The 16,557-nt window shown below is 39.4% G+C and overlaps 1 protein-coding gene and 1 pseudogene across 1 annotated transcript in view; one reads left to right on the plus strand and one right to left on the minus strand.

The window, feature by feature from the left end:
* Positions 1-16,557, minus strand: part of CLMN (calmin) — a 105,792-nt gene that overhangs the window by 59,377 nt on the left and 29,858 nt on the right. The gene's annotated exons all lie outside the window — the stretch shown is intronic.
* LOC132761762 (HIRA-interacting protein 3-like) lies at positions 7,752-14,490 on the plus strand (annotated as a pseudogene).

Consider the following 16,557-nt stretch of genomic DNA (forward strand, 5'->3'; position numbering starts at 1 on the left):
AACCTATGCAATTGTCACTTTTCTGTTCTTTCATTACTAGTTCTTAACCTTTCTTGTTTCTTAAGCAGAAGAGTACATTTGACATTTAATAAGCTCTCTTGAAGCATTACCTAATGCTTCATTTTGGAAGGAAGAATCTAGATTGTTACAATTTGAATGGTTAAAAGTACCAAAGCTTTGCAGAAAATCTAATCAAAGTCTGATGGACTACTCTGGAATTTTTCAAACTAACACAAACCCTAATTTGAGGTTCAACAAAGTGTGCCCCACAGGCTACAAACAGTTCCCAAGTTCTTTTGCATTGGGTAGTGTCATGAGCAGAGCTATAAAAGAAACCATTTGTACACAAACACAAAATACTTTCTGCTCCTGCAAACTGCTAGAAGTGTCAGTGTCAGTATATTTATTTATTTAGTACATTTCTATACCGCCCCTCTCAGCCTTCCGGCGACTCAAGGCAGTTTACAAGGCAAGAATTCAATGTCACCAAGGACACAATCACTATATACAATATAAAAAACATCAGCAACAATAAAATTAAACATTATAATGAAACATACTTCAATCGATAATCATTAAAACAATGTCCAGTTCCACCATATAGTTATTCCATTATTATATCCGTTAATCCATATTGTATATTGTATATTCAGAGGTCAAGGGTCCCATAAGTTCCAACTACTTTCCCCAAGCACAACAAATAAAGTTGCAAATCCTTTATTTACAGTTTCTACTTTTAGCAACACCCCCAGTGCATTCAGAGATCTAGATCTATTTCTTGGGCAGAAAAATCTGCAATGGTCTTCATTATGTTGAGAAAAAATGTTTTCTGGATTGTATCTCCCACAATTTTCATGGCTCACAATAGCTGGGTCATTCTGGGAAGTCCAGTTCTTATGCATGGTGTTTGCAAAGCAATCAAAACCCAGGACCACAAAGCCCAGGCCGGCTTCTTAGGTTATGTATGCAAAAATCTGGCATCTATCCTTGACAATGCTTTCCACCTCTGTATTAACCAGTTTCAATGGGAAGCAACAAATAGACCTACATGAGCCAAGCAAGATTTATTTATCTATCAGTGACATCTGGTGGTTTCCATATCAGTGGAAGAGTTAATCCACTTCCAGGTTGCAGTCTAAAATGAAATGAATTATCCAAGAGGCTGAATCCTAACTCTTCAGCACGCTGGATAGCTCCTTCAGAGACAAGGATGAACCTGAATTCACTGCTCTACTGATAAGAGATCCAACCAATGACAATGTGTGTGTGTTTGTGTGGATCTGACATAGCATGTGTGATATGTGAGAGTGTGTATTTTCCATCCATATTCTACTATCTTCACTGTTCTGAGTGGGTGATGTCTGTATGCCTCCCACATGTGAGCAGAATCTATATGGTATCACTTTTATGAGCTCAGCTGCTTTCACAGTCATCGCCTTTGGCAGCAAGTGTATGTTTAGTTTGGCCCATCCCTCAAAGCCCCTCCACTGTTCCGGAAATGTATGCTACCCTTTTAACACAGTAAAGACTAATTAAGAAGTGGAGGCAGCGAAGTGAGAATTCAGCCAACTCAGTGTGTGAAGCTTTGGTGACACTTCTTATGAACGCAAAGTGGATAAGCTCTTTTTAAAAAAACCTTCATGTATGCAATTAACTGTTCCCACATGAAGCCAAAGCACATGTGGCATACACACAATTGCCTTGATTGTATGGCATTATCCACAGATTATTTGAGAGGTTTTTATGGGAGCGGGTTATAATGCACAGGCCTAGAAAGATCTCAAGCCTCCAGCCACTCAGCCTTATAAAAAGAATAACAATAATGCTAACACGTCAGGATTAAAATGTTTTCTCAACTCTCTTGCCAGGTTCCGAATACTTCAAAATGAAGGGGGGTTACGTTCCCCAGTCCTGAAATGTTTCAGGCCTGCAAAGCCCATTTTCTCACATTGTGCATTAGGAGTGTGCAACCAATACCCTTCCATATGTTTTTGGCCTGCAAGGCCAGCCCTATCATTAGGCCTAGTGAACAACAGAGCTCGGATGTAATGGGAGGGCAGCACACCATAAGTTATTTCCTTTGCTATGACTCTAATTATGCTGTCATAGATTAGGAGATATGGTTTCAAGACTTTCTGTCTCAGGTGCCAATATAAATTAAAATGGCCTTTTGGGACATTCTGTTCCTAGACTTTGGAAGGATTTGTGTGTCGTATTTACTTTCTTGCCTTGGACAGCAAAATGTTTCAGGCTAGCTCTGTTGGATTATAACTCCTATCATCCCTCATATTTGGCTAGTAGGCACTAAGTCCAGTTTTAGATGTACATTAAAGACGTTTTAAGTATGCAAACTGAAACGCAAATATGGATATTATAGAAGTAGCAGCCTGGCATTCAAGACTGGTTACAGCTATTTGATGAGTGAATTGTTATGTGAATTGACCCCAAGAATCCACATCAACCTAACTGGATTAAAAAAGAAACACACATAATCATCCTGCTAGGCAGAAACTGTGAGACAAGCCCCTTTGTGACCTTTTGGACTGTAACTCATAGAATCCTCCAGCTAGTAGAGCGAAGTATCTCTCTTTCACTCTAGGTCTGCAAAGCATTCAAATGCAGGATTGATTGCAGATAATAGGGGGAAAGGAAAACGTGGCCAACTTTGTATCAGTACCAGAGCGGAACCTTCAGCATTACTTGCATCTTGTGGTTCAAGGGGATTGAATAAAACCATTCTGCACAAAGATTAGCCTAGTTCAATCAAGGTTTCGGGTTACAAGCCTGTGAAGTGTGCTGTTCCCTGGACGTTTCAAACTCATGCATTTTCCAGCAATGTGAACAGATAAACTAAACACAGCCAGTCCCAAAGTTTAACTCTGCTCACTGGAACACTTCCTGAGATTTCAAGTAATCTAGCCTGACAACCTTTCTTAACTTGAAATTAGACCTGCCTGGATCAATCTGGCCTGGTTTTTGTTCCTTTCTCATTTGCTTATGGAAAAAGTCAATACATGCAGAAAATCCCAGCCCATTGCAAGCCCAAAGTCCTTTTGCTTGAACAAGTGACTCTTGGCAAAATGACAGCAGTGCTTAGTGAGGCCGTGCTGGTTGAGGTTTTTTGTTTTTTTAAAAAATAATTCTGATCACAAGATATGAATTACAGCCAGAGAAAATCAAGTTGTTAAGGATGCAATTGCCTGAGTCCAGGATATTCCAAGCCAATTATCAGAAGACATTTATATTTCTGGTGTACCAAAACAGGAGAGGGGCTGGTGCTGCAGGCCTGAATCTGAACCCAATTTGGCAGGAATTTGTTTATTTTGCATGCAGATTTCATCTCAAAGGTAATCCAGTCAAATGGGGCTAGAGTTTGCATGGGTAAGTCTGTGCTCTGTTGAGAGGCAATGTCAAGGACTTTGCATGACTCATTCCTTAAGTAAAGATTGAAAGGGGGTCAGTTTGCATTTGCTGCCAAAAAGAAGGGCCTAACTGTTCTAAAGCAAGATAATCAAAGTCAGCCCTCTAGTTAGTAAGTGGATGGGAGACCAATAACAAATCTTTTTACAGAACAAAGAATGGGCATGACGACTTATGAGTATTCCTTGCTGAAGAAAATCCTTCAAAATTAATGGGTTTGCCATAACTAAACAAGAGACATGAAGACACACACAAGGAGAGAGAACAAATCAAGCCTGGAGTCTCCCAAGAAGCCAAGATGACTAAACTGAGACTGTAATGCCATGAATATATCATGAGAAGACAGCGTTTCTCAACCTAGAGGTCAGGACCCCTGGGGGGGAGTCATGAGGGGGGTTTCATAGGCGTCACCAAAGACCATTAGAAAACATAGTATTTTCTGTTGGACACGAGGGTTCTTTGTTGGAAGTTTGGCCCCATTCTATCATTGGTGGGTTTTGGAATGCTCATTGATTGTAGGTGAACTATAAATCCCAAAAACCACAACTCTCAAATGTCAAGGTCTGTTTTTCCCAAACTCCACCAGTGTTTACATTTGGGCATATTGAGTATTTATGCCAAGTTTGGTCCAGATCCATCATTGTTTGAGTCCACAGTGCTCTTTGGATGTAGGTGAAATACAACTCCAAAACTCAAGATTAGTGCCCACCAAATCCTTCCAATATTTTCTGTTAGATATAGGGGTTCTGTGTGCTAAGTTTGGTTCAATTCCTTCATTGGTGGAGTTCAGAATACTCTTTGATTGTAGGTGCATATTGGGTATTTGTGCCAAATTTCATCCAGTGAATGAAAATACATCCTGCATATAAGATATTCACATGACAATTCATAACAGTAGCAAAATTACAGTTATGAAGTAGCAACGAAAATAATTTTATGTTGGAAGGTCACCACAACATGAGGAACTGTATTAAGGGGTTGTGGCATTAGGAAGGTAGAGAACCACTGCAATAGAATGTTTGTGAAGCAGCAACAGGAAAAGATGAAGACCCTATTTTGAAAGGACAGACTTCAATTAAGGTGTCACAGCTCTGAATTCGCAAGACCTGAGATCTTATGGCAGGGGGTCTTGCGAAATATCTCATCCATAGTGTCACCATAAGTTGAAATCAATTTGATAGCAGTTAACAACATCAATAGTTTGTATTCTGATGTGGCTCCTATCAATATTTCTCAGATGTGCTCCAAAGTGATGGATTTCCTTTTCATGAGAGGCAAGGCTGGCCCTCTTTCTCTTCTCCTTTCATCATCAGGAAAAGACCTTTATGTTTGAATAGGCACTTAATGATTGATTGGTTGCAGGAAGAAATTGGAGGGGCGTACTGTCTTTTTAAGATTCTAAAATGATTTTACAAGTTTCTAGATTTTTCTCAATTTAGCTTTTTGTGAGCTCCCTTGGATCTCACACAATGAGAAAGTCAGGTTATTAAAACAAACAAATATCACAATCACAATTTCCCCTGTAGTGATAGCATCCCTTTTATGAATTTCAGTTGCATAAATAATAGGAACCACTGACACAGAACCCCCACAAAGGTTCCAATTCATACAAAGGGTACATTTCTTTACTGGTATGCAGATACCATGAGTATGAGAAACGTTTGCATTAATACGATTAGCTTGAGACATTTTACTGCCTCAGGCAAAACAAGGCACACACTTCCTGTTGTATGTATATAGATAATTGAATTTCATTTCAGTATTAGTGATACAGTGTACTTCATTGCACTAGGCTTGTTCAGGGAGAACAGGACAACATGTGTTCATGAAAGTCAGGACACAAACAGCTCTGTTCTTCAAGAGCATGGTTAACCAGGAGATCCTTGAGATTGTAGCATTACTCATCTAAGCGGAAAACAGCATCACTCAGTTCTATTGATCATTCTCCTGGAGAAAACTTTTGCCAACCATCTCCACATTTTTGTCTTTCATCCATTTTCATTTGGAAACAGTGACTGAACAGTTGCCAATCCCAAATTAAAGCAGATCAAAGAACATGAGATTTTAAATATTTATTTCCTAATTAGAATCTCGATATCCTGTTCTGTATCACAGAATCACAGAATCATGAAGTTGAAAGAGACCTCATGGGCCATCCAGTCCAACCCCCTGTCAAGAACCAGGGAAACTGCATTCAAAGCACCCCAAACAGATGACCAGCTAGCCTCTGTTTAAAAGCCTCCAAAGGAGCCTCCACCACACTCCAGGGCAGAGAGTTCCACTGCTGAACAGGTCTCATAGTTAGGAAATTCTTCCACATGTTCAGGTGTAATCACCTTTCCTGTAGTTTGAAGCCATTGTTCCACATCTAGGGCCACAGAAAACAAGCTTGTTCCCTCCTCCCTATGACTTCCCCTCACATATTTATACAAGGTCATAATGTCTCCTCTCAACATTCTCTTCTGCAGACTAAACATGCCCAGCTCTTTAAGCTGTTCCTCATAGGGTTTGTTCTCCAGACCCTTGATCATTTTAATCACCCTCTTCTGGACAAATTCGAGCTTGTTAAATTGTGCTGCCTAGAATTGGATACAGTATTCCAGGTGTGGTCTGACCAAGGCAGAATAGAGGGGTAGCATGACTTCCCCAGATCTAGATACTATACTCCTATTTATACAGATCAAAACCCTATTGGCATTTTTAGCTGCTGCATGACATTGTTGGCTCATGTGTAACTTGTCCACAAGGTCTCCAAGATCTTTTTCACACATACTGCTGTCGAGCTAGGCGTTCCCCATTCTGTATCTTTGCATTTCATTTTTTCTGCCTGTGGAGTATCTTGCATTTGTCTCTGTTGAACTTCATTTTGTTAGTTTTGGCTGAGTTCTCCTCCTGTCTTCTGGAGCATTAGCCATCCCTCCCAATTTGGGGTCATCTGTATCATTGGATTCCAGGGCAGTGCTTTGAAACCATCCATGTGTGCAGATTGTGACAATCAAAAATTAAAATGAAGAACCAGCGAAGATAAGATCCACCATTTTAAATTAGTCAAGTCTAAGGACTTTATCACACCAATATATTATATTGTCACAATCACAATAGTAAAGAAACATATTAGTATTGGAATTCACAATTGTGTGAATTTATACTTTATCAATGCAAAATCCTGGGATCAGTCTTCTGCACAGATTTTCTTCCCATTGGTTTTTTTTTGCCCCTTCCCTGTGCATGTACACAATATTTTAGTTCTATTTTGGCACAACTACACAATCATACAGTTTCCGTGATTCCATGAGGCCATCCTTCACTTTGCAATACCAAGACTGCAGTGGAAGGACATTATCACACAAGGAAGAGTGGCAGAAAAACAGCGAGATTGGATTCATTGGTAGGTTTTTCCCATCAATAGAAAGAGATGTTTCAGTGTGATTACAAGAAAGCCATGACATCAGCCATCAACAAGCACTTTTATCCTGACATAATTGCATTTTATCATCCTCGTGGGATAAAGATCTAAGTTCCACTGACTTCAGTAGCCTGCTCTGTTCCAACTCACTGTCTTTTCTTCACCAGTATGTCTCATTACCACTAACACCTTAGCAATTTGGGAAGAGAAGCTGACAACCATTCAAATTAAAATTAGTTTCTCCGTTTTTTAAAAAAGCAAAATTTTGTATAGGCACCAACTGAACAAGTGTGACCTGCAGATGTGAACAATGTTTTCTCCCCACAATGAAATGACTTTCTAAAGCAATTCAGAATTTAGAATCTGAGAATGTGATGTGAGAACAAGTACAATCTGATCACACAGAAGACATAAGCATCCATTTGGAAAATTAAATTTAGAATAGGAGGAAGAAAAATGTAAGGCACACCAATGATATGAAATAAATATTTTAGAACTTGATTCTCCTCTGGTGTTTGGGTGATGTGACCTCTCCTTTTAGAGTAGCTTGAATTTTAAAAAATGTTAACCTGAGCGGTATTTCCCTTCACTATGTCTTTCAAACTAGTTTAGTCTCAGAAGCTGTAAATATGGATGTAGGAGGGTACAACTGAAAAAGGGTAAGAAGTTGTTTTGGAACATGTGCTTAACCTTTCTTCTTGTCTCTTCTTGTATCCTGAGACATTTTTTCCCCTGAGCTTTTGCAAACTTATATTAGACTAGTAGTTCTTAAACTTCAAATTTTGTTCTCTGGCTGTTTAAAACTTCAGATGGCAAGCTGGACAAAATAACAGAAAATCAGGGATTCTGGAAGCTGAAGTCAGGACTCCACTTCCCTTCAGGACCCACTCGAAGGAAGGCTTCCTCGTCTCAGAGGCAGGAAAGGATGGCTGCAGCTAGTGCCGAGGACTCACTGGGGAAGCAGGGTTTTGTCCAAAGCCTCTTCCAAAGCAGGCCAGACTTTAGTGCCCCCACTCTCACTATAATTCATAAGAAGTACCTTCTCCATATTGGAAAAAAAAAACTCTTGACAAATGATTAGAAGGAGCAACTCAAAGATCTGGTGGAAGCAGAACTGATGAAGGTTGACAAAGTCCCAAATGGTCAGAAAGACCTTGTTTCGGGCAAATCGAGAGACCGCAAGTGATTCCACCACCCCTTTGATAGCTCTGGCAATGAAGTCAAAAGCAGACAAGAGCAGAATACACAACAGACTGGAAAGAACATAGAAACCAGTTCTGATGAAGAAGATTCTGGGATTGACTTTTAGAAGCGTCCACTTCGTGTTGGCTCAAAACGTGCTGGGAATTCCTCAGGTTCTTCTGGACAGGAAGACAATGGAGGCCAAATAGATAGATCAGAGAGTGAGGGGTTAATCTCAAAGAGCATAAGAAGGAAACCATCCCAAAGGGCAAGAAACGAGAAACAAAAAGGTGGCAAGAAATCTAAGGGGCCTGATGGCAAGACACCAAGAAACAAATTGGGGAGCGAGTCTAAGGAAACCACTGAAGAGCAAGAGAATGATCTGGAAGAAGAGGCTGAAGAAGAAGCAAATTCAGCAAAAAGCTGAAGCTCCAAGTCAAAAAGGAACTCTGAGCAGGAGATTGAGAAAAATAAAAAAGTTTAAGAAATAATAGAAACAGACTGCTGCCAAAGGTGAGACCAGAAAAGTTGGTGGGCAAAGGAGGAAAAATAGGAATGAGTCAGAAGAGGAAAGTGAGTTGTTTAAGGTGGGGAGGCTCATGGGGAGAAAAGAAGTGACTGGAGTGTAAGTGGAGAGGAAAAGAAAGGAGGTCACTGCAAAAAGGGGGAAGGCAAGGAAAAAGAGAGAGCTTGGAAGTCTCAGGAGAAGACTGAGAGTGAGGCTGATTTTGAGGGTGAGTCAGAGAAGAGACCCGGCAGCTGGAGGAATATAAAAATTAATAAACAGAAGAAAAAAGGCATGAGCATAGAAAAACTGGACAGTGATTCAGCTAACTTTGAAGGCAAAAGTCAAATTAAAGTGGCAACACAGAAGAGAAGACTAGAAAGGCATGTGGAAAAAAATCAAGCTCTAAATCTGAGAGTGAATTATTTAATTACATTTTTTTGAAAAAAAAAGGTTTTCTGCCACCCTGGAGATTAAGACATGGAACAATGGCTTCAAACTAAAGGAAAGGGGATTCCATCAGAACATTATTTTTAACTGTGAGAGCTGTTCAGCAGTGGAACTCTCTGCCCCAGAATGTGGTTGAGGCTCCTTCTTTGGAGGCTTTTAAACAGAGACTGGATGGACATCTGTCGAGGGTGCTTTGAATGCAATTTTCCTGCTTCTTGGCAGGGGGTTGGACTGGATGGCCCACAAGGTCTCTTTCAACTCTATGATTCTATGATGTCCAAAATATCTTGAGGACAAAAACTAAGTGTTTTGCTGGAAAATCCTAGATAAGTCAAGTAAGCAAAAGTGAGTGTTTGTGCAAAGAAGAATGAATCCATGCGAAGTATAATACTGGCCATCTGAGAGCACAAAAGTAACCCTTTTGGACTACAGCTCTCACAACTACCAGCCATTCACAATGTTCCAAAGAAGAGTCTTTCTTCTATAGATGTTTAGATTTCCTCAAATTTCCAGATGCAAGTTTTAGACTAAATGACTACTTTTGCCCAAATCACTGACATTTCTATATCCAAATACCAGTTGTGGAAGGTGCACATCTGTGTATGATTAGGAGAGCAGCTGTTTAAAGTGGAAGGCTGCCATGGTCTAGTGTTTCAAAAAGAAGGTAAGAAAAACAGATCATGATGCACTACTATGGCAATCACAAGTCTTGGGGATTCTCCAAGCCCAAGAGTTCAAAAGTAAAGTTGCTCTGAGTCATCCTTCAAATGAATAAAAGAAATAGCTTTTTTTGTATCCTTTTTAGCACCACAGGTCAGCACTGAGAATAGAAATCATATGACCACCCCCCCCCCCCTACCAGCTACAATGGGATCTGCTATCTAGAACTGCTAGGATTTTCAGATCAATAACATCTGGAAGGCTGCACATCTTCTACTTCTGGTTTGTACAACACATATTTTGTATTTTGCAGATATTGTGGGAAGACATGACTCATATGAAAAGACAATAATGCTTGCTTAGATGGAAGGCAGTAAGAAAACTCCATCCCAGGTAGACAAACTCAATGTAGGAAGCCACAGCATTTAGTTTGCAAGGCCTGAGCTGAGCTGTTAACAACAGTGTGAATTGGAGTGAATGTGATGGCTAACTGTAATATAGTCTGAACCCAACCTCTGTCAGTAGCTATTTGCTTTACAAGAAAATTTGCCACTAGTTCATCTTGATGTCTCCCAGCCTTCCACTCATTGTGCTTTAGTGCCTATTATTTTTACTTTTCAGGAACTACATTTTTCTATTATATGGCTCAGTATCATCGGTGTGGTTTGAATGTGCTAGATCTTTCCTCCTTACAAAGGAAGAGGAATTAGATAACATTACGAATCCCATCCAGACCAACAGATTCCAAATGTATCCAGATGTCAGCCATTCATGGTCCTCCGAAGTGGATAAGAAGAGATTATGCTGTCAGAGAAAGTCTATTCTTTGTTGAAAGAGAAAGGACTAAACATGCATCTTTAGAGGGCTTCTCTGTCACACTTTTCCCAGCCATATTTTGACTTACAGCTTAAACATAATTTCCCGGTTATTGTCTCAATTTGGAAGAAAAGCAACATGTGTTTTACACACAGAGAGAGTCCATTTGTTCATAGAAGCAGCCAGAGGCAGATCTGTGCTTGAGATTGTTTATGGGCTATTTGCCCCTGGCCCACTTTCTAGCAAACCTCTCTACTAGAAACTCCTAAATAAGAAATCTTGTTGTAAGAGCTGGTTTGCAACATTCCATGGAAAGTAAATCAATAAACCTGCACATCTATCCTCATTTCCCTGTAGGTTCTTTATAGCTTCATCCTCCCTAAGTAATGAAGAACCATCCTTCCCGTGTGTGTGTGTGCAAGACATACAGATAAAAAGAAATTAATATGCACATTAGAGAGAGACATGCTCATGGTGAAGCAAAGGTCAACTAATTTGATCAAGGGACTGGCACAACTCTGCTACAAGAATAAATTAAAACACTTGGGGGTGCTTTGAATGCGATTTTTCTGCTTCTTGGCAGGGGGTTGGACTGGATGGCCCATGAAGTCTCTTCCAACTCTATCATTCTATTATTCTGCTTGGGATTACTTAACTTACTGAAAAGGCAAGTATGGGCGAAGATTGATATATCAAAATTATGCATGTTTTTTTAAAAGGGTTCACTCACTGCAACAGAATGGGCTTGAGGGAGATTCCATACATATAAAAACAGGCACATTCACAGACAGTGCCTAGTTAAAATGAGGATGCACTTAAACTACTGAATGAATGCAGCTTGAAAACCCTTTAATTGCCATGGCTCAGTTTTGAGATGGGTGATTTGGTGATGTATCACCACTTTTGGTCAGTGAAGGCTAAACACCTTGTAAAACTATTACAACAAGCTAGCAAGATACTTTTGAACTAAGGTGCTGGAGGAAAATTATGAGATTGCCTTGGACTGCGAGAAGATCCAACCAGTCCATACTTCAGGAAATAAAGCCCGACTGCTCATTGGAGGGTAGTAGAGGCAAAGATGAAGTAGGTTCTTGTGGGTTTTTTCGGGCTATATGGCCATGTTCTAGAGGCATTTCTCCTGACGTTTCACCTGCATCTATGGCAAGCATCCTCAGAGGTGAGATGCTTGCCACAGATGCAGGCGAAACGTCAGGAGACATGCCTTTAGAACATGGCCATATACCCCGAAAAAACCCACAAGAACCTAGTGATTCCAGCCATGAAAGCCTTCGACAATACAAAGATGAAGTACTTTGGCCACATCATGAGAAGACAGGAAAGCTTAGAGAAGACAATTATGCTGGGGAAAATGGAAGGAAAAAGAAAGAGGGGCCAACCAAGGGCAAGATGGATGGATGGTATCCTTAAAGTGATTGGCTTGACTCTGAAGGAGCTGGGGGTCGTGTGATGGCCAACAGGGAGCTCTGGTGTGGGCTGGTCCATGAGGTTACAAAGAGTTGGAAGCAATTGAACTAATAAACAACAACAAACAAGATGCACAATATTGCCTTGCTCAAAGTCTGACCCTGCCCACCTTAGTTATGAACTTTTTGCTATGGATCAAAGTCTAATCACTCATTCAGTCATTTAGTAATATCTCAATGATGATATTCCATAACAGTAATTACTTAAAATAATACAAAAACTATAGTATAAATATAAACATTATTTTAAAATAGTTAAACAGCTTCTAAAGTTTAAAAGGGACTTAAATTAATTTCAAAATTTATTTATTATTTATTTAAAACATTTATATTCTGCCCTTCTCACCCCAAAGGGGACTCGGGGAAGAGTACAATATACAAACAGCAAACATTCAATGCCGGGACATTAAAAGCATTAAAAGTCAATTCCAGTCAGTTTTTAAAAGCCTAACAACACAAAAACTCTCTTCCTGATAAGATGAGATCAGCCCCCTCCTTCCTGTCCTTCAGAAGGATGGCAAAAAAACTTGGCTGTGGGACCAAACTTTTGGGACAGTGCAATAAGGCAGCAATAGGAAACCTTACCATGGCAACTAGATTTGATGCAGGTGATCAAGACAGATTTATACAATGGATTTTAACTTCAAGATAAATTATCTTACTGCTTATGTATGTGTAGAATTTATTTAAGTCCTAGCATTGAGTGTTTGCCGTTTGTATGTTGTGTTCCACCCTGAGTCCCCTTCGGAGTGAGAAGGGCGGAATATAAATGTTTTAAATAAATAAATAAATAAATAGTTTTAATTTACTGGTGGAAGGAGAAAAAAAAAGGCTATATTGGCTTACCTACGAAGGGAGTTCATAGGTAAGCCAATATGCTTATAAAGAGGGAAAGATATGAGGAAAGGGAAGAAAAAAGAAAAAGAAAAGAAGGGAAAGGGGGGAGGGATGAAAAAAAGAAAGAGAAGAAAGGAAAAGAAGGGAAGAGAAAGGAAAGGAAAGGAGAGTGGGAGGTATATGTGGGAAAGCAAGGGAAGAAGGAAGGAAAAAGAGTGGGGCAAGGTGTATGAGGGAAAGGGAAGGAGAAAAAAGCCACAAACAAAATGCAAGCCTGATCAGTGCCAGGTACATAGGTTTCCTGGCGTTACATAAAAAGTCAACTGCATGGAGATGCTCGCAACAATTTTGCTAAAGCAATTACCCCTAAGATTTGCAACCATGGAGTAAAGTATTACATTCACAGAACCTTTAAATAATACATGAAAATGCAGGGTGAAGTCCACCATAATGCACGTGTTTCATGCATTATTCCATGGCAACCTCTTTCCATCGCAGCTACAAGATTATATTTTTAGCAGACTTTGCCACTCTCAAGTACTATAAAAATGAACAACAAAATTGGGATCCTTTAATAATATATACAGAGGAGGCCGCTGATGGTTCTATACGTCTGGCATCCTGCTTTTGGCTTTCAAGATGTTCTTTCAAGAGGACACAGAACAGCCTTGAGATATTATTCATTGCCAGATGATGGTCTCTTTGCAGAAATGTAGGTTTCTATTTTTAAAGGACATTGAAGGATGCATTAATTCATTTATTTAATTTTACATATTAATAACTGTTAACTGCAAACTAAATGCAGAACAGTAAACAACTTGCCTAACTGTATCACTAAGGAATTCTAAACAGGGTTCCTTGTTTAGAAGTGCCTAATGCTTCTTCCATTGTTGTACATTCACACAGAAGGCATAGAAAGAGGGAGATATGAAGCAAATGTTGCAAAGCATATTGGCTATAAACAAGCCATTCAGTCTGATGTAATATCTCCTGCTCTCTTTTATTATACAGTATTTATGTTTCTGACTCCCAACAAATGAGCAGTGGGCAAGCATGGTGCAGTGGTTTGAGCATTAATGACTTCGGAGATCCCTGCCTGGCTATGAAACTCATTGAGTGATCTTGGGAAAATCACACTCTTTTAGCTTCAGGTAATAACAGTGCAAAACCACTTTGGAACAAATCCTGCAACAAGAAAACAAAAAACAAAATAAAAATAGGATTGCTTCAAGGTCACCATGGGCCAGAAATGATGACAACACACAGCAGCACCAAAACTGACAGTAGTGTGCCTTCACTGTGCAAGTACAACAATGAAGGAAACATAAGCATTAAATGAAACTACTACTTTAGAACACTTTTTTGGACTATGATTCTCAGAAACCCCAAGCCAGCATGGCCAGTGATAAGGGATTCTGGGAGCTGTAGTCTAAAGGTACATTTTCCTCAACAACTTAGCTCGGCCTACTTTAACATCTCATCTGTTGGAAGTGCTTTGACTTATGCATTGGACCGGATGACCCTTGTGGTTTCCTCAAAAGCTAAGATTCTGTTTAGAAGACATCAGGTTGGAGCTTGCTTAGCATGCCCTAATATTCTGTTGGGAATCAGTTTCCTGGATTACTTTCTCCATAGGCATGGAGCAGACCCATCAGCAGAACACCATAATATCAGATTTCTATGATAAAATTGCCTGCCTGTCTGCCATTCTCCAGTCCAAACCTACATAAGGATATATTGCACTGAAATAGGCCAGGAAAGGTCTAAAAATAAGTACACATTAGCCTGCCAGCAACATTAATTGGCCTTAAAGCAATTCTCAGGTTTACAGCTAGTGACCCTAGTTGGCTGACTTAATTAAAATATCATAAAAGGGAAAGTACTTTATCATTCCTTCACTGATTACAAGAATTGGTTATAAATGCCCTTGTGTTACAATGCACAACAGAGACAATTATGCCTTACATTTTGCCCTATACCTTTTCATTTCACCTACATTTTTTAGCTTTGCAGAAAGTTCATGTAGAAGTGTCCCAACATTTTTTCACAAGAGGTGCTAAGAAACATTTTTAAATTCCTTAAGCCCAATCAAAAAAATTCTTAGTGTTTTCATTTTTAGGTCTGTTCCTAGGGTTATTTGGGCAATGATTCAAAAAATTGCATCTGATAGACTGCGTTAGTTCTAGTTTCTTAGGATTATCATGATTTTATATCGGCAAGTAGATGATGACTGGGATATGGCATACATTCTGTATCTCAAAAACTAGAGCTAATAGGGAGAAACTGACACTAGTTTTAGTCAAACATACCCAGAAATATGGCTAACATTGGAGCACCAAAATGTGTATTGGCCAGTGTAACGGATAGTGATAATGATTAGAATGTGGGATTGGGAGGCTTTTTAAAAATCCGGCTACTTCTGATCTCTCTATCTTTAGCCATATATTAGGCAAAGTGAAATACTTCCAGTGGTAAACATTGGGAGATGCTGAAGGAGAGTTGCCAGTTGGAAACTCTAAGCTAACCTGTTGCCTTTAGATCAGTAGGTCTCAACCTGTGGGTCCCCAGATGTTTTGGCCTTCAACTCCCTGAAATCCTAATAGCTGGTAAACTGGCTGGGATTTCTGGGAGTTGCAGGCCAAAACACCTGGGGACCCACAGATTGAGAATCATTGATTTAGATGTAGTGAAGAATCCTATCCCATCCCCAAGATGGGGAGAAAAAATTCAACTACCATCTAAGTTGGTTTTCCATGAAATGGAAAAAGGATTAGTCTTGTTCTCTGCCTTTGGTAGGCCCAACATTTTATCTTTATAATGTTCCTAAACTTGAAGCAGTGGTGTCCAAGAACAGAAGCACTGTCTATACCTGTGTATATGTCAACCTCATGCATTCATTTAAGGAAGGTTTGAGGGCCAAAATTATGGATTTTGATAAGTTGAGGGTCATTCCATAGAGGTGAAAATGGCACCACAGTAGAGAGAGTAGAAGAGTCAGTTCTTTGTAAAGGTTTTCCCAAGATGGATGAAGCTCTTACCTTTCACCATTCTTCGCAGAGAATGGGATTGTTCCATTTTAAAAGTTACAGTTTTACAAGTTAAAGTACTTACATTAACTAGTGGATGTGCTGACCCAAGTTTTTGGACTAGATTTCTACTTGAATATATGCTACAAGAAAGTCACTATCACCTACAATTCATGTTGTTATGCATTTCCTTTTTGTGTGTGTCTCACTCACAGAATTGGAATAGATGTTCAATTGGTTTGTATTTTAAAGCAGACTTAAATGGTACTTCCAAACCAATTACATAAACAGAAATGTTATCTAGCAAATATATTTGCTATAAAACCCTTTGATATTCTCAGATTTTTACATATATTGGGGAAAATGCACTCCAAATGTGTGTATGCACACACATATTTGAAAAGATGCATATATTCATCAAAATGCATATAAACATGGGATATCTGTAGAGAAATCCATACTAAAATGTGAACATGTTTTTGTGGAATTCTTAATATCACAAACAGATGTCAAAACTGGAGATAATGGATTTAAGACTGGAAAACAGAAATTGAGAGAAATGAAAATTGGCATTCATCCACTCCTTTTCATTCGCAAACAAAGATGTAGACCAAGGAAAGTAAGAGCACATCATAATGATATCAGGGCATGGTGACCCTTTTAGTACATGCTCTGGGGACAAAACATGACACAAGAATTTGATGCCAGCTCTTCGCTTTTATTGATATTCAGTTGCAATCACTTACTTAGGTTCCTTTGGCAAAAGGCACT

Source organism: Anolis sagrei, chromosome 1 (genome assembly GCF_037176765.1).
Source record: "Anolis sagrei isolate rAnoSag1 chromosome 1, rAnoSag1.mat, whole genome shotgun sequence".
Classification (NCBI taxonomy): Eukaryota; Metazoa; Chordata; class Lepidosauria; order Squamata; family Dactyloidae; genus Anolis; species Anolis sagrei.